The 23,362-nt window shown below is 45.2% G+C and overlaps 1 protein-coding gene across 1 annotated transcript in view; it reads right to left on the minus strand.

Annotated features, from left to right (window-relative positions):
* Window positions 1–23,362, minus strand: part of RNF213 (ring finger protein 213) — a 2,876,335-nt gene that overhangs the window by 1,717,863 nt on the left and 1,135,110 nt on the right. The window lies entirely within an intron of this gene.

Genomic DNA, 23,362 nt, shown 5'->3' on the forward strand with positions numbered 1-23,362 from the left:
TCTCCCTTATCGCACCCATTACATTTGGTGTACTGTGATCAGACATCTTGCAGCACAGCTATTTAATCCACGGCAGTTGATGCAACACTTTCCACTGTTGAGGGGGGATTGTCATGCTCTGAGGTGTATCTGAAATCTGTGTCATAGCTAACATCTTTGAGAAACTAAGGAGTTAGGCCCTAAGGGATGTGGATTAAGGCAGGACCATATAATAATCAGAAAAACATTGCCTCTACCACACTATCACGGTTTCAACTTATTGGCCAAACACAATTTTTTCATTTGAACCAGTATTTTATTTATACCTCTTAATTGTAAATCTTTTTGGGAAAGATTTTCATTAAAGAATTCATGTATGAAAAGGATAAAGAAATAGTGGATTTTCTTTCTCCTTTTCATACACAAACCACATGAATTGAGAGTGACGTTAACAATTCATTTTGAAAATTACCACGTACCAATAATGCTTAAGAAAATGTTTTGAGGTGCCTAATATTGATATGTAATACATGAGGGAGACAATAACTGCTATAATGGAGAGAATCTAAATGCATTTATGAAATGTAGAATTTATAATTAAATTAAATGCTAGTGATTCAGCTAAATCTCATGTAGGCCTCAAATATTTTATTTATTTTTTATTTTTATTTTAAGAGTTTTGTCTAGTGCTGGCCAGAGCCGGAGGTATTGGAGCGCTTTACAACATTAGTGTCAAAGATATTCCACGAAATAGCAGTACTGCCAGCATTGATTTGTGACGAATCGAAAGTATCGGAGCGATTTACAGAATTAATAGTAAAGAAATCACACAATATAACAGTAGTATAAACATTGACTCGTGACGAAGTCCGTTCTCAGAGAAATCACACAATATAACAGCAGTATATACATTGACTCGTGACAAAATCCGTTCGGGGAGGGGGGGGGGGCAAGGAATGATTTGTGACTAGGTCCGTTCTCAGAGAGATCACACAATATAACAGTAGTATATACATTGACTCATGACGATGTCCATTCAGGGGAGGGGGAGACCAAGGAACGAGTTGGAGGTGGGCAGGGTGGAAAGTTTAGTGATAAAGTGGCGGTGAGCTGCAGTGGGCAAGATTCAGTGATTGGGCAGCAACTATCCATTCGGAAGAGAGTAGTTGAGGTAGAGGTCTTTGAGCTGCCTTTTGAATTTTAAAAGGGTCTGATAAGTACTGGGATGGAGTTCCAGATTCTGGGAGCAATTCCTGAGAAGGATCGAGATTGTTTTTTTTAGTTGTGAGTTTTAGGAAGGATAAATAGTGTTAGTACTCCTAAGGTTCCTTGTCTGGCCGGCCTTCATGAGTTTGGAGGCCAGGTATGCAGGTTTCCCAGTGTGCAGGGCTTTGTGCATGAGGCCAGCAGTTCTGAATTTGGCCCGCATTTTGATTTGGAGCCATTTTAGTTCTTTGAGAGCAGGCGAGATGTGTTCATATTTCTTTACTCCAGTGATCATTCTGGCTGCAGCATTCAGAGTTTATCTGAGGGGAGCTAGGTGAGATGTTGCTGATCCTGCGAGTGTTGCGTTCCCTTTAGTCTAGTCTGGACAGCTCTAGAGATTGAGTAGCTAGTTTGAGGTCGGTGGGTACGATGAAGGGTTTTATTTTATTGAGTAGTTTTAGGTTTGAGAAGACGCTCTTTGTGGTGTTCTTGATGTTTTGGACATGTCTAATTTTGGGTCCAGCGTAATTCCCAGCGATTTTACGGAATCGTCCAGAGTGAGATTGTAGTTGAGAGCATCAATAGCTTTTAGCCATTTTGTAAATTGGGGGTTCTGCTCTTTGTTGGAAATGAGGAGGATTTCCGTTTTATCTTGATTGAGTTTCAGGTGATTGAGGGATAGCCAGTGTTGAACTTCTGCTGCTCTTACCCTGCGTTAATGTAAAACCATGCCCCATGAAAACTTTCTGTGCAGTGACATTTTTGTATTAGCTAACAAGGGACTCACTCCTTGCTAAGAAGCATTTTCAATAGAAATGTAATAGCATTGTTGCAAACCCAGGAAAAGCGCCGGAGAACGGACGGACTGTGAGCAAAGTAATGTTCCACCCACTTCCTTGGAAATGACTAAATGGGAACACAATTTAACTTAATGAATCAGAATGAAATTTGCAAAAAGGATTACTTAATTCTTCCGGATTGATATGATTCACTGATCACACCACAACAGCCTACTAGGAGTGACCAATGAGAGCCCCATGGGCTGATGGAATACGTTAAGGGGTGCAAACCTGGAACATTTGGAGGTATAATTGCCACATCGGAGGAGGAGTTGGGGTCTGGCTGTCATTTCCTTTCCGGCTTGGCATGCTGTAGCCTAGACCTTTGATCCCTATTGTCTTTTCTATGCCCCCATTCCATCCTCACTGAGTGGGAGAGACTTTAATGAGCTGAACTATATCTAACTGAGACCTCGAATCCTGTACTTTGCCGGCAGGTAAAGTTGCGCAGGAAATATGACCTTTCGGCTGAGAGGTTAACTGACTCCAACTGTGGCACGTGGTGCTCCAGTTCAGACTTGACCAGATCTAACTCAGGACTAACTTGAAGTGATCAACCTTGCTTGGTCTGTATGATTAATGACTAAACCTCAAATATTATACTGTTTCTCTCCTTAGTGAATTTTCCTGCTGTTTAATAATGCTGTTTTGTGCTGTGAGGCTACTTGTAATAGTACTTTGCCATTAAATCTGATTTGAAATTTATTTTCTTGACTTCTCTGTGCAATACGAGGCATTAGATAAATATTTCCCATGAATTATTTCCATCGATTCTGTCTCTTTCTTTTGGTCATACTTCTAGTCTCAAGGCATTTGTATTTGTAGCTGAGAATGGTTTTTTGGATAAAGTTTGAGGCAAGAATTTTTTTACTCGAGGTCCTCATAAAATTATTGTTCACGTTTTCTAGTATTCTAGTCCCTATCAGCTCAACAAAAGATCCATCGGAGGACCATGGTTTGTAGAAATTAAGGAAAGTAATAAGATTATGCGAGACTTAGGGTTGACAATAAAATGGGCCTAGTAAGGTAAGATTGTTATGAGGGTGAAGACAAATTTGGTAGTTTTAGCATTGGATCAGTTTTCTGGTAGCGTGTCGGATGGTTAGTTTGACTGATTAAAACTGGGATATGTGGAGAAGAGAAGGAGTTCCTGTAGCTCCGGAGGGTACACCAGCTTTGCATAGGTCTCTAGAGAAGGGATATCTCACTTGTACCTGGTTAGAGAATTGGGTAAAATAAACTGAAAATGATGGTCCTTTAGCTTTCCCACAATATGTAACTTTTAGTGTATGAATTTTATCGAATTTGAGATAGCAGATAAATTATATGAAACCAACAGCTAGACCCATGCAATATAAAACTCTCAAAGAATGGGAACATGAAGCCCATCGGAGAGAGAAAGAGAAATATCAAGGCAGATATAAGAAAACTTAAAAAAAATATCTAGAAGCAAAATGAGAAACACAGAAAAAGATGTGGAGGCAGGATGTTTCCATGGGTGCCGGAATGTATTCTGTATTGGTAGCCGAGGATAAGGAAGTAGAAAAGTGTAGATAGAAAAAGAAACATACCGAGGGACCTCAAACACAGGTTCTCACAATAACAGAAAAGAATTTGGATGAAATAGATAAATTGTTGAATGAGTTATTGTTGAATAGACCTCTGCCTGAAGAACAGAATAATACAGAAACAAACCCGATTGTGGGTATGACCCTGGAAGCATCACCTATAACCTTAGATTCCGTTCATAGAAATATCTTCCTGTGTGGGGGGCAACCTGTGAAAGGAGCAGGATTTCTAAATTCTGCGATAACAAATAGTCCAGATGTACTCTCTGTTCCAGTTACCATAGGTCCAATTGTCCCATTATATCAGGACAAGGAGTTTCACAAGCACATGTCATAACGATACCTAGTGGGACAGCAGGAGGAGATCATTACTCAGAAGAGAAAAATACGAAGGTGGTGGATCTGGATCAGAATGTATCATTTACACAAGAAACAAATGTAACAAAGGAGTGATGAGGGAATTAGGAAGAGTGAACTCCACCAAAGAAGGGGAAGTAGAATCATTTATTAACATTTCAGAGAAACATTTTAAAATGCCAAATAGAGGTCCTCAAGTAATAACAGGAAAGGTTTTAAAAAAGGGGAAATCAAAAACGAAATGGTCATTCAACACGACAAACATGAGAAACTAGTGAAGAATCTCAGTGAGAGGAGACAGGTACATAAATAGTGCCATCACCAGAGGAACCGGATGCTTGGATAAGGGACATTATTCCAGCAGTTAGTGCTAAGGGTAATGTGGGTCGAAGTGGAAAATTATGCCCATACTAATATAGATCTAAGCACACTGAATGTGGAATTGGAAGAAATGACATTGAGAATAATTAGTCCAGAAAGGTTGGCGGATTACTGTGATGAAGAATTAATTATTCATGTGCAAGGATATATTCATGATCCTTGAAGTAGACAGGATATTTTGTCCTTTACAAATGATTTTTCAAAATTGAGGGAGAGGCCTGTTCAATGGTATAAAGAAGTGTAAAGACTTGTAAAGGTTTCAAATGTTTTGTTGAAAGATTTGGACACTGATATTTTAGCTCCAACTGATTTGTGGACTGAATGTAAAATTGCTGTTGATTGGCTAGGAACAGAGCCTGCGAGAAATTAAAAACCTGGTGAGCCGTTGGTGTAAGTGATGAGAAAGTATAATCAGATCATTACCTATCTAAAAGGAAAGATTTCGCCAAAGGAAACTCTTTGGGTAAAAATAGACAGAACTGCACAGGAATTAAAACAGACAGTGCATGCATATTACAAAAGGCTTCTGCGGGCATTTAAGCAATAAAGTGGGATCGAGAATGTGATAGAAAAAGACATGAGACACTTCGTGTATCAGTTTGTGTATGGCTGAAGACCTGAGATAAGTGCCATGATACAACAACATTTAATCTGTTGGCAGAGTAAGCCTATTGATGAGATTCTTCGTTATGCGAAATACTGTGGAGATTACACTTATTCACGTAACAAGAAATTAAAAGAGAAACTGATGTAGGCACAAATGAGACCTGCCAGAAAAGAATATCAGGGATTTGATTCGGATTATTCAGGGATGCTACAGGGAAATGGTCAGACAACTACTGGAATGCAAGGTGTAGCAGGATGTCCTTTACAGACTTTTGTGCCTCAGGGAAGAAATGAAATGAAATATAAATGTATAAGGCGCATACCAATTACCCAAAGGTGTCAATGCGCTGGCTCATCAAATAAACATGTCATAAGATCTTAACACAAGGTCAGAGGTTAAGCAACCACGTCTTCAGTGCCTTCCTGAATGCCAACAGGTGGTTCTCGTCTTTTAATCTTTGGGGAAGAGAGTTCCAGAGTTTAGTTGTCCCAACCAGAAAGCTTCTACCGCCCCAAGCACTTTTCTTGAACCTTTTCTATATCACACGGCTATGTGATTCTGGCATTGAAACTAAATATACATGTGAGCTTTTTTAGGGTTAGGACCGTCGGAATGTTGAGTGGTAAGTGTTCTGTAGTACCGCGTGGGTGTTCATGTTGGGTCCAACTATGGAGATTTATTTTGATTTAATTGATTAAACTGCTTCCTTTTTGTAGAATGCAACAGTGCTCATATTTTTATGTATTTATAGGTCCCCTGCAAATTGAAAGCTAGGTATCTGGAAAGGTCCTGAAGAAGGTGGTCCTAACATCTTGATTCCACCGAAACGCGCATCGACCTTGTGTTGAGCCTCGTGCCCTGCCCTGTGATTCCGTTCGTGGCAGGGGCTTTCTCTCGTCACAGATTACTCAACTGTGTACGGATACTGGATGTTTGTAGTTGGTATGAGAGTGGATGAATTGGTGTGATTGAAGCATGATTGTACTTATTAAATCTAATCCAGGGGTGTTCGTTTGTGTGTATTTTTTCTAAAAATAAGGTTCTGATTATGTATTATGTATGTCATTTTTTGGATTTGAAAAATCACTGACTAAAAGAAATGTATTTGTGATTTTACAAACCAAGATGAAGAATAAATTAACATGTTTTTATAGAAAAATATAAGGGAAATAGTAACTCAAAAAAAGAAATATTTTTGATAAATTAAAACAATAATGAGATGAAAAACGAAAAGAAATGCTTTGACAAAATAAAATAATGAAATGTTTGTAGTTGTCACTGATGTGTTTTGATGTTTACTGAAATGCATGTGAACAATGTCTAATGAGAAGGTATAACGTCTGTGAGGGAAATATATAGTATTGTGTGTATTTCAATCCCCTCTTTTCCCTGACCTATAATATTAATAGAGGGGTCCCCGAATTTTTGTTATAGCATTCACGGTTGTTGAACTGTGGAACTAGGTGGATTAGAGATTATTCACTTTTACACAGAGCTAGACTACTTGGACCTAGTATGGATATACATGTGTTACTACGGATGTGGAGTATAATTTTTGTTATGTATGACTGTGTACACTTTTTGCGTTACTAACACATTTCCTTTTTTCCTTTTGTCCTTGTATTTGTTAACTGGGAGAAGAAACTACCATATATTATTGGAAATATGGAGGGCCTACAGACCTTTGGGTTCTCAGATGAGGAATTTTCCTCATTAATAGGTCAAGTCATGGATAGTGGTGGTTCTACTTCTGCCCAGCAGGGCGATAACGGTGAATGGCAAAATTTGCTTAATTTAAAAAATAAGTTTAAACGTATAGAATCACACGCCTTCTATATGTTAGAATACCTTAAAGTGGGAGTAATCCCCTCTGGCCTAAGAGTTCGTAATGCACCAGCCCTTTTTATTGAAATCCATAAGTTCCTGGAGCGTTATTCGCTTATTGCAAACCGCTGTTCCAGGGACTGGAAGATGCTAATAATTGAAACTGCGAAAGAGATAATGGCAGTTCTCAGTCAGGAAATTCTTGTATTGGAAGACAAATTAAGAACATCTAATGCAGTGGAAGAGGCTAAGATCAGGCTGGAGAAAACCCAGGCTGATATGAAAGATTTTGAGATATATCTGACCAATAAAAAAAATCAGAAAAGTTGAGGAAGGATATTAGGTGGTTCACTAAGGAAAAGGCCGATCCTAACCGTAACCCCAATTATTATCAAGAAGGTGGTCAGAGTAGTTATGCACCTAACTTCACTAACAACTATGGTAGAAGGTTTACCAACTACTCAGACACAGGATCATCTGATTCTGAAAATGATAACCACCAAGAAGTGGGAGGGGTCCAATATAACTCCAGACCGTATAGAGGGAGATCGACACAACAACCTTTTCATAGTTGGTTTTTTTTTACCAAGAGGCCAATACAGGGGAAGGAATGCCCAGTGGCAACAGGACAGAGGCGGGCAACATCAGATGAGCCCTCAACCTCAACAACTGTATGTAAGAACCCGCAATCAACAATATTGGTCGTTGATAGTTCAACCACTATGATTAAGCAAACTCATGAAGACACTTTACCTATATACAATTTATCAACAGTGGCCCTCAAGACAGAAGAAACTTCTATGCTGAGTCGTGGTTTATCATTTGTACCCTGCACCCAATTGAACAAATTTAAACTCCACAAAGATTTGTTTGCCTTTTTTAGAACGGTTAGACTTAAAAAAATTATTTTTGGACAGACCAGTTGAGCAGGAAGATAATATCCTGTCACAGTGAAACCTCCTTCTACATTCACCCCTACGCTTGATATTGTAGGACCAGAGGTTAACATCTACAAACAAAATGTACTGAAAGATATCACAAGTATTGTGAAATGTCCTAGCAAACCGCGTTTTAATCTATCCAAAATTGAAAATATGGCTCTGGAAAGAATGAAAAATGACCAAGAATTGGTGATCAAACCCTGTGACAAGGGTGGGGGGATCGCGATTTTTAATAAGGACCAGTATATCGAGCGTTACTTTCAGTGGCATCCCTGTTACAAAGGTTCCCTAACAGTAGACCGGATGGTTTTATACTGCAATGCCTGGAAGTTTTTCTCCTTAACAACTTTTTCGACTTCAATGGGTCCCTGTACAAGTAAATAAAAGACACAAGTATGGGGGCATCTTGTGCGCCAAGTGTGGCTAATACTTAAATGGGAGAGTGGGAACTGAAGAATATTTTTAATGAAATGGCTCATTTTTTTAGAATGTTTTTTATGGAAACGTTTCATTGATGATATTTTTTTGTATTAAGAGGGGCGAATTGGAGGTTTTGCAGGAATTCATACTTTGGCTTAATGCCAGTGATGGGAACCTAAAGTTCACGGCAAACTGGAGTTCCAGCAAGGTCGAATTTTTGGACATCACGATTGATGGAACAAGTGGGTACTTAAAGGTCAGTCTTTTTAGAAAACCCGCTGCTAAAAATACAATATTACAATTTGAGAGCTTCCACCCAAATTGCCAAAAAGATTCAATTCCCTTTGGTGAGTTTCTCCGCATTCGGCCTTTCACTTACATGGGGATGCACTGAGAGAATGACTTTTAAGTTGAGCGTATCCACATCGCTTGGTATGACATGCCTACAAGAGGGCTAAATATTATGATAGGGAGGCACTATCACAAGGCACGAGACGGGCACCACGCAATGAAATTGCTTGCATTATTAATCACTCCGCACTGAATTTCAAAATCAAAAATGTGATTAATAAAAATTGGAGAATCCTTAACACAGATGAGAAAGAGCCTCAGCTTCCCCTACCTCTTGTTGCATATCGGAGGGAACTGTTGGTTCACACGCGAAACAAGTCTAAGACCTCTGAAAATCAAACAACGATCACTGGCTTACCAGTGATACTTGGCAACCACAGATGTGGCTTCTTGCCATGCCTGTGAGGCAGTGCTGGTCACAGATGTACTTAGCTACAATGATATCAAAGTGAAACTGAGACATTTCACTAATTGCAGAAGTAGCAACATAGTTTATATATTCTTCTGCCCATGTGGCCTGGCATATGTGGGTGAGACGGGACGTGAATTCCACCTTCATTTTAGTGAACATATGTCCGCTATCAGGACAAAGAAAGTTTGTGCACCATTGGTACAACACTTTCTAGATGCAAGCCACACAGAATTAGAACTCAAGTGGTGTGTAATAGAGAAAATTCAGCGTAGAATGGGTCAACCTATGGAAATGACGTGTAAAAAACGTGAGACATTTTGAATTTTCCATCTGGACAGTATTCGTAAAGGTTTGAATGATGACGCAGCTTGGTATGTGACTAAAGCTTGAATGGACGTGCCTTCTGTGTCCGTAAGTCTTTTAGACAGAGTATGAACTAAAAGTCATCATGATTTATTAACCCTATTGGAAGAGAACAAAATAGGTTTTCAGGATAAAGGTGGCAGAGTCTATTAAATTTGGTGATTTATATACACAAAATCACTGTAAGTTTATTAGGTGTTCAATATTTATTCATACAAAATAGCGGACGAGATATGTAACAATCTGCAGTAATTCGTCTCTGAGATAACATGTAGTGAGAATGCACTTTTTTTGTGGGTAAATTTCTTTATTAGGTTTACATCTCCAGCACAATAAAGCAAGCAAGGTAGAAACATACAGCATAGCCGCCGCTTTCGGGGAGGTCCACATGTCAACAACAATAACAATCGGCAGGCTGTATAACGATGACGATGATGGCGGAGGTTCCATCGTCTACCACATTTGCAGTTACATTTTCGCCTAAACATTATACAACTGTATGAGAACTCTTCTCCCCCCCCCCCAAATACCCCCCATACCCCCCAACCCCTCCCCTGCTGCCGGGTCCATAAAAAGAAAAGAAATAAGGTCCAAGTCACGTACTCCCTATGGCGGGTCACCGTGTGTCACTTCGTCCTGAACTGGAGCCTCCCCCTGCCAATGGGCACACTGACTCCGAACTGCCCTGTGTGAATTGGGCGTCCTGTCCCACCAAATCTTGAAGCATTTCCCCCCAAGCCAGCAAGACCTCAGGTAGTTTACCATCCCTCCTAGTATTCCGCATGTGCCCTTCCTCTGCCAGTGCCCACTCCCGCAGGTCCACCCTCCACTTCAGCAGCGTCGGGGCCTGTGGGGACAACCAATGGATTGCAATACGATGCCGGGCTGTGACTAGGCTTAACATTAGGAACCGCCTACTTACTTTCCGTTTGGGATCCCGGGGGAACAAGCCCAGGAGGCAGGCACGTGGGTCCAGGTCTACTATCCACCCAGTCACCATCGCCAGAACCTCCAAAACCGACACCCAGTATGACTGGAGCACGGGGCACGCCCACACCATGTGTATAAAATCCACCCATGCACTGCGAAATCTCGAGCAGTGGGAATCTCTGGTACTATCAATGGCCTGGAGCCGCTTGGGTGAGAGGTAAGTCATGTGTATAATATTACACTGGATTTGCTTGAAGCGGTTGCTCACTGATACCTTCCGCACACTTTCATGTATTTTTTCCCACTACCTGGGGGTAATCTCCTGCGGACACGCCTGCTGCCATTTATCTTCTATCTTCAGGGGCCGCAACTTTTAATCCTCCCTTTATGTCATGTAGAGGTGAGTCACAAACTTACAGCCCCCGCCATCGCCAACATGGTGACCAGAGTGCGGGTGTGCACCGGAGCCTCCGGAAACGAGGGCCAGAGCTTCTGCGCTGTTGCCGCTAGTCTAGCATTTTGGAGAAATTGCCCCAGTCTGAGCTTGAAGGAGGTCACCGCCTCTTGATAAGTGATAAATTTATCGTCTGGATAATGGTCAGCTAGCATCAGGCAGCACCACTCCTTCCACTTGTCTGTTGACATGACCTGTTAAGCCAGAGATTATGTCAGGGGCAAACGGCCTGTCGCAAATTAGGTGGCGTACCACTCAATCTCATATCGTGGCCACCAACCGCACTATTGGGGGGCCCTGGTCTTGCCCCCCCCTCCCCCTCCCTGCCACAGCAGCGCTCCAAACTGCCCACTCCCGTAAGTACCTGCCAGCAAGAACCTCTCCCAAGAGGGGCCCGTATCCAGCCATGCAATAGCATGTTGCAGTTGTGATGCAAAGTAATAAAGTTCCAGATCTCGGACATCTAATCCCCCTGCACCCCATCTACGCTTCAGGACCTCTAGACTTACCCTACACCGCTTTCCGTTCCACAATAGGAGGACTAATAGGGAATCCACTTCTCGAAAGACCCGGTGCGGCAGCTCATAAAAGGACCCTTGCATTGTGCACGGGAGGACCACCATTTTGATTAAGGCGATCTTCCCCATCAAGGAGAGCTTAAGGGTGTTCCAGAAGGTGATACTCCCCCTCAGACCCCGGATTATCCTTCCCATGTTGTGCTGGAAGAAGGTGGCCGAGTTCCGTCCAATCCAGATCCCCAGATAGCAAAGTGTATCGTCTACCCATGGGAGTCCCATCTCCAGGCGTTGTACCCCCTCCCAGTCGGGCTGCTCTCCAATCGCGTAGAGCTCAGATTTTGCATTATTCACCGCAAGACCAGAAGCAGCTGCAAACCGCGACAGTGCGGCCATCAAGGTCGGCAACAACTGCGTCGGCTGATTCAAATAAATCAGCGCGTCGTCCGCATACAGGGACACCACGTGCTCCACATCCCCCACTCGAATAACCTGACCCTCAAGTACCGTGCGGAGATGACATGCCAGAGGTTTCATTGCCAGGGCAAAGAGTAAGGGAGAAAGAGGGCACCCCTGACGCGTCTCCCTCGTTATGGGTGTAGGAGAGTAGGGTCTGCAATCCTATGATCACCCAGATTTTTTGCTTTTGTTTCACTGGTTTACGACTTTCTCTGGCTGTGGGCCTGCTAATCAGACCCACAGCCTAGCTGTTCTCTGACTAAATTACAACGTGTACCTTAGGTGCATTTACCAATTGGTACTGGGCCACCTTATCAGACCCTGTAACTCAGGGCATAGGTGTACCCAGGGCCTACCAGGGGCTGAAGCATGTATTATGCCACCCCTGGATGGCCATCTAAATCTGACACAACTGGCTGCACGACAGCTGGGACAAGGTGGTGTAATCACCCTTTGCTTTAGATATAGTATACCTATATCTAACCCTAAAATGGACACACAGATTCCTATCAGTCACTCCTATGGCAGGCCTTGACAATCCTGAAGGCAGAGTGCTTGGAATCGTGTGAGATGGTGCTCTGGCATGAGCTGAGCCCGTTTGCAGCTTGCGGAACCAAGTCCTAATAGCTGTTCCATGATAACGCATACCATATACTCTTAAGTGCATTATAATCCTCGCGGTTAAATGCTATCTTTAGTATCGCTTTATCAAAACATGTCGAGTAAGGTGTCATACGAATTGGAATACTAACCCCTCGCCAATTCTGGCGACGGGGTTAGCATTCCACCCTTCTAGAGGGACACGACATTTATGTAACTGTGAACCCCGGTTAAAGTTAACTCAAGCCTCAGCATCACAAAATGGATGCTGCCACCACAGACACAAGTCTGACCCCCTGCAGCTGGGAGTCCTTCCAGCGAGGGGATCTTGGACAAAGGGTTTCCTGTCAGGGGCGGTGCTAGCACCATCCCAGACAGGGTTTTGTGTATCCTGGGTAGGCAGGGCTTTACAGGAGGGTGACTGAAAGTGCACCCCGGTGCTCACTACGCATCTGCCGGCTAGAACCAGTTCCAGGGGCACACCAGCCCCTGAGCTGGGGAAAGTCCGGCATGGGAGAGGGTTGTAACCACCCCCCTTCCTGGTCCCACCCCTAGGGCAGGACCTAGTCGCGTACCCACCCCTTTCTTTAGGATAAAGGCAGGAGCGGGGACCCTTCCAAATTAGATCATCTTTGAATCAAGAAACTACTTTCTACGAAAGGAACTCTCGACTCTTCTCAAGATTTCTCCCTTGTGGCTAAGGAGTAGTCACCCTGCATCCGCAGGCACCATCTAAGAACACTGCGGTTTGCTGCACGTCCTTCCTCCGTAATCCGACTGACCAGCTCGATGAGACCCGGCTTCCCAGGCACCTCTGACCTCTACCTACCTCTACAGCTAAGCTGAGAACCGTAGGTGCGACGAGACCTCGAGGGACCGGCTATCATCAGAATTGCACGACTTCTATCCAGCACGACCGCCGAGGGATCCTCTGATGAGTGCTTTGGGGTCCGAGAAGCCCCGACCCTGAGCAGCTCCTGCACCGAAGACCAGCCCCCCAGCATCCACGAGATCTGCGTGGGGCCCTTCTGCTTTTTGGCTGCTCACCGCGTTGTCTGGCTACTAGCCTGCTGGCTTGTGGCCTTCCCGACGACGACCGACGACATCACCACTGCTAGTCTGGTTGCTCCAGACTGGCCCTTGCTCCCTTCCAAAAGAGGAGCACCCCGGACCCTCCTGGTCCACTCCAGACGCCATTTTAGGTCCACCGCGTGGGCTTGAATTTGCCAAGACTTGTTGCCCCAATCCTGGGTCCAGCGACGTCGACAGCATCAACCATCGTGGGACAGCTCGCACCTCAATCCTGGTCGCCGACAACGCCTCCTGGTCCGTGAGACTGCAGAGCCCAGCGTCGCCCACTCACCTGGTCGATGTGACTCCATCCGGTGCCATCCTGGTGCCCATCTGATCACTGGCTAGTGATTCAGGACTTGGTCCCCTCTGCTTACAGGTGTCTTCCATCTTCGATCCAGGCTTGGATCCATCGAACAATCTTCACTGGTCGCCTGCCAGCAACTCCTTCTTTCAGGCTCCTGGTTCGTCAACAAAGGTTTCCGACGTCTTTTCAGACCTATGCAGCCGCAGCCCCTGGGCTAGGTAACTTCAGCATTTCGGTGCCCCAGCAAAGCCTCACTATCCAAGGGTCCAGATCCACATTCGTTTTCAGCCTACCTTATCGGGTTCGCCCGAGAACACTAACTTTGCTTTTACTAGCCTCCATAGACTTTGACCCGCATCCCGCGTGAGAGTGCACACTCTGCACCCGAGTCCCCTAGGCCTCCTACTAGTAATCTGAAGGTTCAGTAATGTAGTCCTACCGATTTTCGTAAGTTTTGTTGTGTGCTTAGTACCCTGTCCTCATAAAGAGTACAGTGCTGTTGTGATCTAAATAAATACACTGTTTATTTTCATAACACTTGTGTTGTGTCCTTTCACTTGGTGTTCAAGGGGTATATGTGATGGTATAACAGCTGGCTTAACACGCCCTCTAGAGTTTAGCCTAAAGACTGCTGCTGTCCATGCTACTAGGATAGCTGGTCTAACGGTTGACTTACAACCAATCATCATAAGGGTCGTTTGGAATGATACACAGTGATCACTAGAATAGTGAGCACTACATATCAGGCCAACTTCTCACAATGGGTATTTCGTCCAACGCGTATTGTCCCTTGCGGACCCTGGCCACCGGCCGAGTTTAGAGCAGTTGTATCCACTTTACAAACTCCTTCCCCAATCCCAGTTTCAAAAGCAACTTCCAGAGATAGGCCCAACGGATCGAGTCGAACGCTTGTTCGATATCAAAAAATACTAGTGTGTTTTGCTGCCAGCCCCCCCCACCCCCCACCCCCACCCCCCCCCCCAGGCTTGCATGACGTGGGCCAGGCGACCAAGGTTCCGCAATGTATTCCTGCCCGGAATAAAACCCGAATGGTTGTCGTGGACCAGTCGCCTAAGGTAGGGGAGGAGTCTACTGGCCAGTACCTGGCTCATAATTTTCAAATCCACATTCCGCATGGATATAGGCCTATACTACCTGGGAAGAAGAGGATCCTTGCCCGGCTTGGGGATCATGACTATCGTCGCTGAGCATCGGTCGTAAGCCTACGTTGCAATTTCAAGGAGTTTCGGGACCAAAACCCCATTGAACTCTTTGTAGAGTTCAGCAGCTAATCCGTCCATCCCTGGGGACTTTGCTGTCTGCAGGTGGGCTATCGCGGCTCGTAATTCCTATTCCCGAAGATGCCCCCCCAATTCCTCCTGACTGTCCACGTCCACACAGGGCAGCTGCATCCCTTCAAGAAATGTTTCCATGCCCTCAGGGCTCGCAGAAGGCTGAGACTGAGTATATTTTACATAGATGGGACCAAAAGACATCATGAATCGCCTGTTGAGTATACACCATCTGGCCCATCTCATTCTACAGTGCCAGAATCGGGTGGGGCTGCGTTTCCGCCCGAATTAGACGCACCAGCAGCCTCCCAGCCTTGTCGCCCTCAGAGTACCATCTCCGCCTGCTGGCCGTTCTATTAAATTTGCCAAGCAAGGCACACGTGTCCCCCAGCTGTTGGCACGTAGCAGTCAATTCAGGCAGCCGCTCCTTGTCTGTGGGACAGTCTTTCTCCATCACTGCAAGACGGCCCTCATACTGTCGGAGGTCCCGTTCCAACACCCTTTTTACCCCTACCTCCGTGGACAAACATATCCCTCGAATTACTACTTTCATGGCGTCCCACTCAGTCGCCCTGGTGCTAGCCGAGCCCCAGTTCACCTCCAGATAAGTCTCGAGCCCCTGCAAAATAGCATCTTTATAGGTAGAGTCGCTCAAGGCCTCCGTGTTGAGTCTCCAAAGCGGGATCTTGGGCTCTGGTCAGCCTACCGAATACGTAAGCAGGAGCAGGGAGTGGTCGGACAAGTAGGAGCCAAATATTGGATCTCCGCTACTCGATACATTGCCGTTCCCTGGAGGAAGAAGTAGTCCAATCTGCTAAGGGTATTGGCAGTAGGCGTGTAGCATGAGTACACCCGATGGGCTGGGTTGCTGTGCCTCCATGCATCTAACAGGCCATAACTCTGGAGCATCTGGTTTATCACTTCCCTCATCTTAGGTTTGGCATCTAATTTAGGGGGGTATCTATCTAGTTCTCCATCGAGGGCACAGTTGAAGTCCCCTGAAACAAGTAGCTCCGTGTCTGGGTCCAGGTCGAACTGTCCCAGCACCCGACCCAGAAACTCCCTGTCATCACTGTTCGGAGCATAAACATTCACCAAGCATACACTAGGCTCATCTAACGTCCCCACAACTATCACAAACTTGCCCTCCGGATCCAGTTTAGTGTGCATGGCCTTGAAACGGACTCCCGGTGCCACCCATATTAATTCACCTATGGCGAACCTGGAGTAGGATGTGGCGAAAAAATGCCCCCGCCATCTACGCTGGACATAATTGAGACAGTCTCCCCAAAGGTGCGTCTCCTGTAGCAATGCAATGCTGACCCCATAGCGCCGGAGGTAGGTGGCTAATTCGCTTAATCATGTTATTGAGCCCCCTAACATTCCACGTTACTAATTTGTACCTTTGTGTATCATCTGTCACGAGTCAGCAGTCCATGATATTGCAGCACCCAACTAGCATACATGTGATCCTTCACCACAGTGCAGTGTGACCCTCCAAAAAACAGACAACTTATACATCCCAGAACAAGGTTACAATTTGGCCCAGCAGCATCCCCTCACAACCAAAACAAGGAACCCCAACAACCCCCACCCACAGGCGGTAGTACTGCATCTCCTAATACGATCCTGGTCAGAAGACTCCGAACCCCACCCCAAAGCTCCAACCACCCCCCTAGACCACCCCCCTCAACTTGCAATCAATGAATAGAGCAAAAAAACACAACAATTGTATGTTCAGAAGTCCAAAAGAGTACCTCTCCCCTTACTTGAATGTTCAGCCGACTGACCACGCGGCCCTGTCCAACCAGTGGCCTAGCCGTCCGCCTCCGCACTCTACAGCCGGCCAGTTAATTCTATACTTGGCACAATAGTGCAGCCGCTGTAAAAACCAGGATTCCAGGACCCCTCCTCCCTTTGTCCCCCCCAGTCGCTGGGAGAATGGCCCCTTCTGTAAGTCACTCTGGCCTGTACAGTTCCCCCCGGGTCAGAGAATAAAGATACTCACAGTGTCCAAGACCCCATGTGTCTCGTTCTGACCACCGGGTCCACCAGTCATTTGTCCCTTGCAGGTTCAACAGCCGGGCTGAGGGCGCCTCCCGAACCGGACTGTGTTTCTTGTACCAAACACAATGGGAGAACTGGTTCTGGGTGGGGATCGCCTCCAGTTCCGCCCGGAGAGTACCATCCGGACCCACTGTGATACGTCCACTCTCTGCGATAGCACGTCCTCCCGGGGGTTGATCTCCCTCTACACGCCGCTGGCTCCGCCGTCGCCCACTAGGACATCTCTGCTCTTGCCAGCCCTGTGTGTGGTCATGGCCCGCCAGGCCCAACAAGTCCAGCCAGTCTTCCGCGTCCGACGGGCGGTCGAAAAAATGTGTCCCGTCGCCGTGTTGCACTCGGAGCCTGGCCGGGAAGAGCAGGCTATATTTAATGTTCTGGCTTCGCATCCGTCGTTTAACCCGTAGATAGTCGTTCCGGAGATCCTGTACCTTCCTCGTATATTCTGGGAATATATGGATGTCATGGTTGCCAAATCTGGGCGGACCTGTTTTGCGAATATGTTGAAGGATCAAGTCCCTGTCCCTGAAATGAAAAAAACTGGCTATTCTGGTCCTAGGTGGGGATCCCGATTTCGGTGGCGGCCCCAGGGTCCTGTGAGCCCTCTCCACTGCAAACAATATGAATAATTGCAGATTCTGAAAAACCTTGCCAATCCAGTCCTCAAGGAAGAGGACCACTGCAGGCCCTTCTGTCCGCTCCGGAAATCCCAGAAAGCGAAGATTGTTCCTCCGAGACCGCCCTTCTGCATCCTCTGCCCGATCATGTAACCGGGCTGTTTGATCCTGGAGAGCTGTGGCAGTCTCCCTCAGCTGACGGACCTCGGATTGCAATACACTCAGGTCTCCCTCAGTGGTGGTGACCCTGTCCGCCACCTTTCTGAGGTCTAGGCGCAGATTATTGATGTCCATGGTCATCTTGTCCATTTTGGTTTCCAACGCCACCCTGGAGTCGCGAATTGCTGCTAAGATATCGGCTTTGTCCCGGGCTGCTGTATCTTGGTGGGTCTCCATCTCCCCGTCTACTCTGGGGCGTTCCGCCGATGTGGGGCCTGGGACAGTGTACTGCAGGATCTTATACGGCTGGGCTCCCCTTGTCTGCCGGTCTTTCCCCATAATAGCACGGCTGCTAGAGGGTGTCTCACAGGGCACCTCGCAGGGGGGGCACGGTTACCTAGCGCAACCACAGCCGTGACCACCTCGCGAGTCTCGGCCAGGCCCTGGTGGCAGCCACATAAATCCCGTTGGTTCCGGCCACAAGTTACCATCAATGCAGTCCAGGCCAGCTCTTGGGCTACCTCCGGGCACAGTCAGTGGAAGTCGCACCAGCACACGCCTGCAGCCCTGGGGTATGTTAGCCAGGTCGCCCCCAGCATTTGTCAGGAAAGTATTGCCTGCGTAGACGTTGCACTCCACACCCCTGCCCTGCGGGGATCTCACCCATAGGCCCCAAAGTCTGGTCCACGTGTCAGCCGCGGATATGTACACTGCCGGTCCACACCGTCATTGAATCGGGGACCTCCGGGGCACCGTACTGCAAGGAGGGGCAGGGGGGTCAGGCCTCAATATGTCCAGTCCAGCGTGCGGGTCTCCACGCCGCCCCCAGGCACCAGGAGCTGCGGCGCCAGTGGATCGCACCACACCAGCCGCCCGTGGGCCTAGCTCTCCCAATCGCCCCTCTTCATTAGTCAGCAGTCTAGAATTCCCCTGCCGCTGAAGCGCCACTGGGTCCAACCATACCCCAGGGGAGTGGGAGGGGAGGGAGAAACAACACCCAGGCAGCTTGGTCCCCGCGGGCACTGGCCTTACTGTGGGTCTTCCCGGCGTCCTCAGGCAGCCAGGGTGAGAGTAGGACGCTCCTCACCGGCCTCGCGTAGGTGCAGACGCCGAGGGCCCATGGCTATCTGCCCACTGGCCACACCTCAATGCCGCCGATCGCCTGCACTCCCCCGCTATGGTCCGTACTCCACCCCATCCCCTCACACGGGGACACCGCCGACCTCCAGGGCTTCCTCAGTTGCAACGGCGCCCCTCACTTGCTCCGCAGCACGGCGGCCGCCATTAAGCAGGCTGCAGGTTCCAGCGGGTCCGCCGCGGGCCACCGGGCTTATCTCAGTCGTGGGTGAGGATTTCCAGGCAGCTCCGGCACCGCGGAGGTCCAGGGAAGCTGCTCACCTCAGGAGCTGTGTCAAAGATACCAATGTGCCAGGATTATGGAGGAGTTGGGGCAGGAGCTGGACGAAAACGCGTCTAGCCGGCCATTTTGCTAAGCCACTCCCCCGTGAGAATGTACTTTTGTTACAATAAAGATATGTTGGCTATAATGGTTTATTTGTGCCTAATTAACCAACTTAAAGTGATACCCCTATGAAAGAAAGCATAGTCCCTTTTTTTCTGTTTAGTGCATAAAACGTAGCATGAGGTTTTTGTGAACAGGTACCCACTTTTCTTTGAATGTTAGACTTTAAACCGCCAAAACATGCGATGCGTTTCTCTCCCTTTTCTTCGTCTTGGTGTCATTTGGGCGGCCGACAAGGAAGGGTCAGTTGAACAACGAAAAGATAGGATTGAGTCGGGGTGTGGTACAGGCGCGTGGTGTTTCATATGTGACTATCCGCAACTTCACGAGTAGTTGTGGGGATGAGGCACTTAGGTATTTAATGTAATGGAAGTTTATATGGACTTTCGAAGTAAGTCTTGAAACTCTTAAGTGGGACGGTAGTACGACACACTACTATTTAAACTGCTTAGCGAGACATGTTATTGGTCTCCATTGACTTTGGCGACTTGCATTAGAACTATGGTATGTCCTCAAATTGTGCTTGAAGATTATCCGGTGGGCTATAGAACCGGACCTTATGTAATTACATAAAACACACGCACATACATATTTTTCTCTAAGGGGGTTAGGTAATCGGACACCGGAGATTTGTAGGTCTCCCTTATTATCTGATGTGCCGTCATGATGCACATTGTTAACTTGGAATATCCGAGCCCATTGAAAAGACGGATGATAACTATGAGGGGCTTAGTTTGGTTTAAGAAAAATAGGAAATTATGTAAAGTGACATTAAAGTCAGATTTATTACTGTCTCTCTTAGGTGAAAATATATAAAACGCTTTGGTGTCGAGGATAAGGCATCAAATTAAAAAAACAGAAGTAGAATCTAAAGTATATATGACCACACGAGGTTAGTATTTTTCGCCAAATTGTTGTACTTGATATTGGGGTTGCTGAATATAGATTGATTGAATTTCATAAAAAGGCATAATTTTACTCTTTTTCAGATTATTTGACAGTATACCTGCTCGTCATTAGCTTTTTCAAGATGCACTTTTCTACCTAGACAATGTAGATAACAACCATATAGAATCTCTGGTAAGAGGACTATGTTAATTAACTTTTTGGAAGTACTATGGTACATCCTTAGTGACATTTGTACCTTCAATGTAATGTCCTCTGGTTATAGGTACATAGAGACATTTTAACTAGAGATCCGGATGGACTCCAGTTTTGGAACCCAAGTGTATTTGCTCTACATTATCATCCTGAACTAATATTGCTTTACTGGTTTTTTGTAAGTCAATTAACATGTGTCAATGTCAGGGAGTTCTTTGGCTGTAGTCACGATTTCTAAGATCCTTTTTTCACAGGGTGATGGTGAGGCTGTTGCTCTATCTGTTATAACTGATGAATGTTATCTTTACTGTAAATAACTGACACCTTTTCTATATCACACGGCTATGTGATTCTGGCATTGAAATTAAATATACATGTGAGTGTTCTTAGGGTTAGGACTGTCGGAATGTTGAGTGATAAGTGTTCGGTAGTACCGCGTGGGTGTTCATGTTGCGTCCAACTATAGAGATTTATTTTGATTTAATTGATTAAACTGCTTCCTTTTTGTAGAATGCAACAGTGCTGATATTTTTATGTATTTATAGATCCCCTGGGAATTGAAAGCTAGGTATCTGGAAAGGTCCTGAGGAAAGTGGTCCTAACATCTTGATTCCACCGAAACGCGTGTCGACCTTGTGTTGAGCCTCGTGCCCTGCACTGTGATTCCGTTCGTGGCAGGGGCTTTCTCTCGTCACTTATTACTCAACTGTGTACGGATACTGGATGTTTGTAGTCTGTATCAGAGTGGATCAGTTGGTGTGATTGGAGCATGATTGTACTTAATAAATCTAATCCAGGGGTGTTTGTGTGTATTTTTTCTAAAAATAAGGTTCTGATTATGTATTATGTATGTCATTTTTTTTTAAATCACTGACTAAAAGAAATGTATTTGTGATTTTACAAACCAAGAAGAAGAATGTATGAATATGTTTTTTTAGAAAAATATAAGGAAAATTATAATTCAAAAAAAGAAAAGTTTTTGATAAAATCAAACAATAATGAGATGAAAAATGAAAAGAAATGCTTTGACAAAATAAAATAACAATGAAATGTTTGTAGTTGTCACTGTAGTGTTTTGATGTTGACTGAAATGCATATGAACAATGTCTAATGAGAAGGTAGAACGGTCTGTGAGGGAAATATATAGTATTGTGTTGAACCTAAGGATCACCTGATTGTGAGATCAAGCGGAGCATAGAAGAAGAGGTAGAGAAAGGGGATCACAGATAGATGAGTTGAAAAAGACTTATCCATGTCACAATTGTGTCAAGTTCGGTCATTGGAAACGCAAGTGTAAGTTAAACACAGTCAAACAGGCAGACGGACAGACGGTTACAAGTGGAGTTGTACAGCCACAGGTGAATACTGAAATACTGAATCAATCAGTGCAAAGATTGAGAAGCCAAAATCTGAATTTTGACCTCTCCTCTGCCTCAATTGAGTGGACAAGTACAGAGATACAAAGCTAATATGGGTTTCCATACCAATGATCAGGTAAATTTGAATGTACAAGTGGCATAACAGTACTTGTTGCAGACTGATGACAGTGACAGTGACTCGGAAATGTCCCAATGACTGTGCCTGAGAGGAGAAGAAGAATGTGTGCTTGGCAATCCTTAAGAGGTAGATCAGAATGGCCCATATGTGGATAGAAAGGGTAATGGAATACCTATTTCATTCCTTGTAGATACTGGTGCTACCCATCCCACTATGAGAACTGTGGAAATTCCCAACTTACCCCTCCTGGGAGAAAGAATCCAAGTTGTAGAAGTATCTAACCAACTGATATCGACTCCCAGTGACAGAATCGGTGCAAGTACAAATTGGGACCTTGGACAGCCCGTGCAATTCACCTATCATGGGTATTCGAAAACCAAACGGGAAATATAGAATTGTGTAGGATTTAAGAAAAATAAATCAAATTGTGATACCATGTTGTCCAACTTTACCAAACCCTGCTGTGATTCTATACCAGATTCCTTGTGAGGCTGAATGGTTTTCAGAGATTGACTTATGTCAAGCCTTTTTCTCAATCCTTTTGCATCCGGATAGCCAATATTTGGTTGTGTTCTGGTTCACAAACCGTGTCTAGGCATGGTGCTGAGTTCCACAAGGGTATACAGAGATTCCTTCGATTTTTAACTAAATATTGAAAAGAAATTTGGAATCATTAGGAATGCCAAATCACTCGGTTCTGGTGCAATACACAGATGGTTTGCTGGTCGCATCCGGTAATTATGAGGCTTTTGTTTATGACAATATTGCTTTATTGAATCATTTGGCAATAAGTGGACATAAGTTGTCGCCCTCAAAAATCCAGTTTTGCAGAAGAGAAGTTCTTTATTTGGGACACCGTATTGAACAAGCATTTGCAATGCAGTAGGTCTCACCTTTGCAAGAGTTTGAGTTATTGGCTTTGGAAATTACAATGTATTTTATTTATGTATTTTGAAAACCTGCAAGATGTGTGTAAACATGCACTTTGTACTTATAGGCGTTGCTTACGAGAAGCAAGGCTGTCAGTAGCTGTGCCCCTTTTTTTGCCTGCGTTGCTTCTTGTAAGCAACAACTAGATGAGTGCAAAGTGTGTGTTTATGCACTGATTGTAGGATTTTAAAACACACATAAAAGGCATTGTTTTTTACAATGCCAATAGCTCAAACTCTTGCAAATGTAAGACCTTTTACATTGCAAATGCTTGTTTTTTATATTATGAAATTTGAAGTGCAGTTTATCCCTTTAGTAAAGATTATAACTAAATATTCAGGAATGCTGTGAATTTACGTGGCCTGGGTGAGATACTCAAGGCTACTTAACAGATATTGAACTCCTCAGAACAAAGACAAACAGTGCAATGCGTCAATTTTAAATGTTATGTAGGATGTGGGGTATAAGGGAAGAGCCACAGAGCAAATGAAATCAACCATGCACCCTCTCAGTAAGAGAAGTTGCAGCATACAATTTGGCAAGGCAACAGATGCCGCATAGGTCTGCCTTGAAACTGTTTTGTTAATTGTTCACAG

The sequence above is a fragment of the Lissotriton vulgaris genome, chromosome 7, assembly GCF_964263255.1.
Source record: "Lissotriton vulgaris chromosome 7, aLisVul1.2, whole genome shotgun sequence".
NCBI classification, from domain to species: domain Eukaryota; kingdom Metazoa; phylum Chordata; class Amphibia; order Caudata; family Salamandridae; genus Lissotriton; species Lissotriton vulgaris.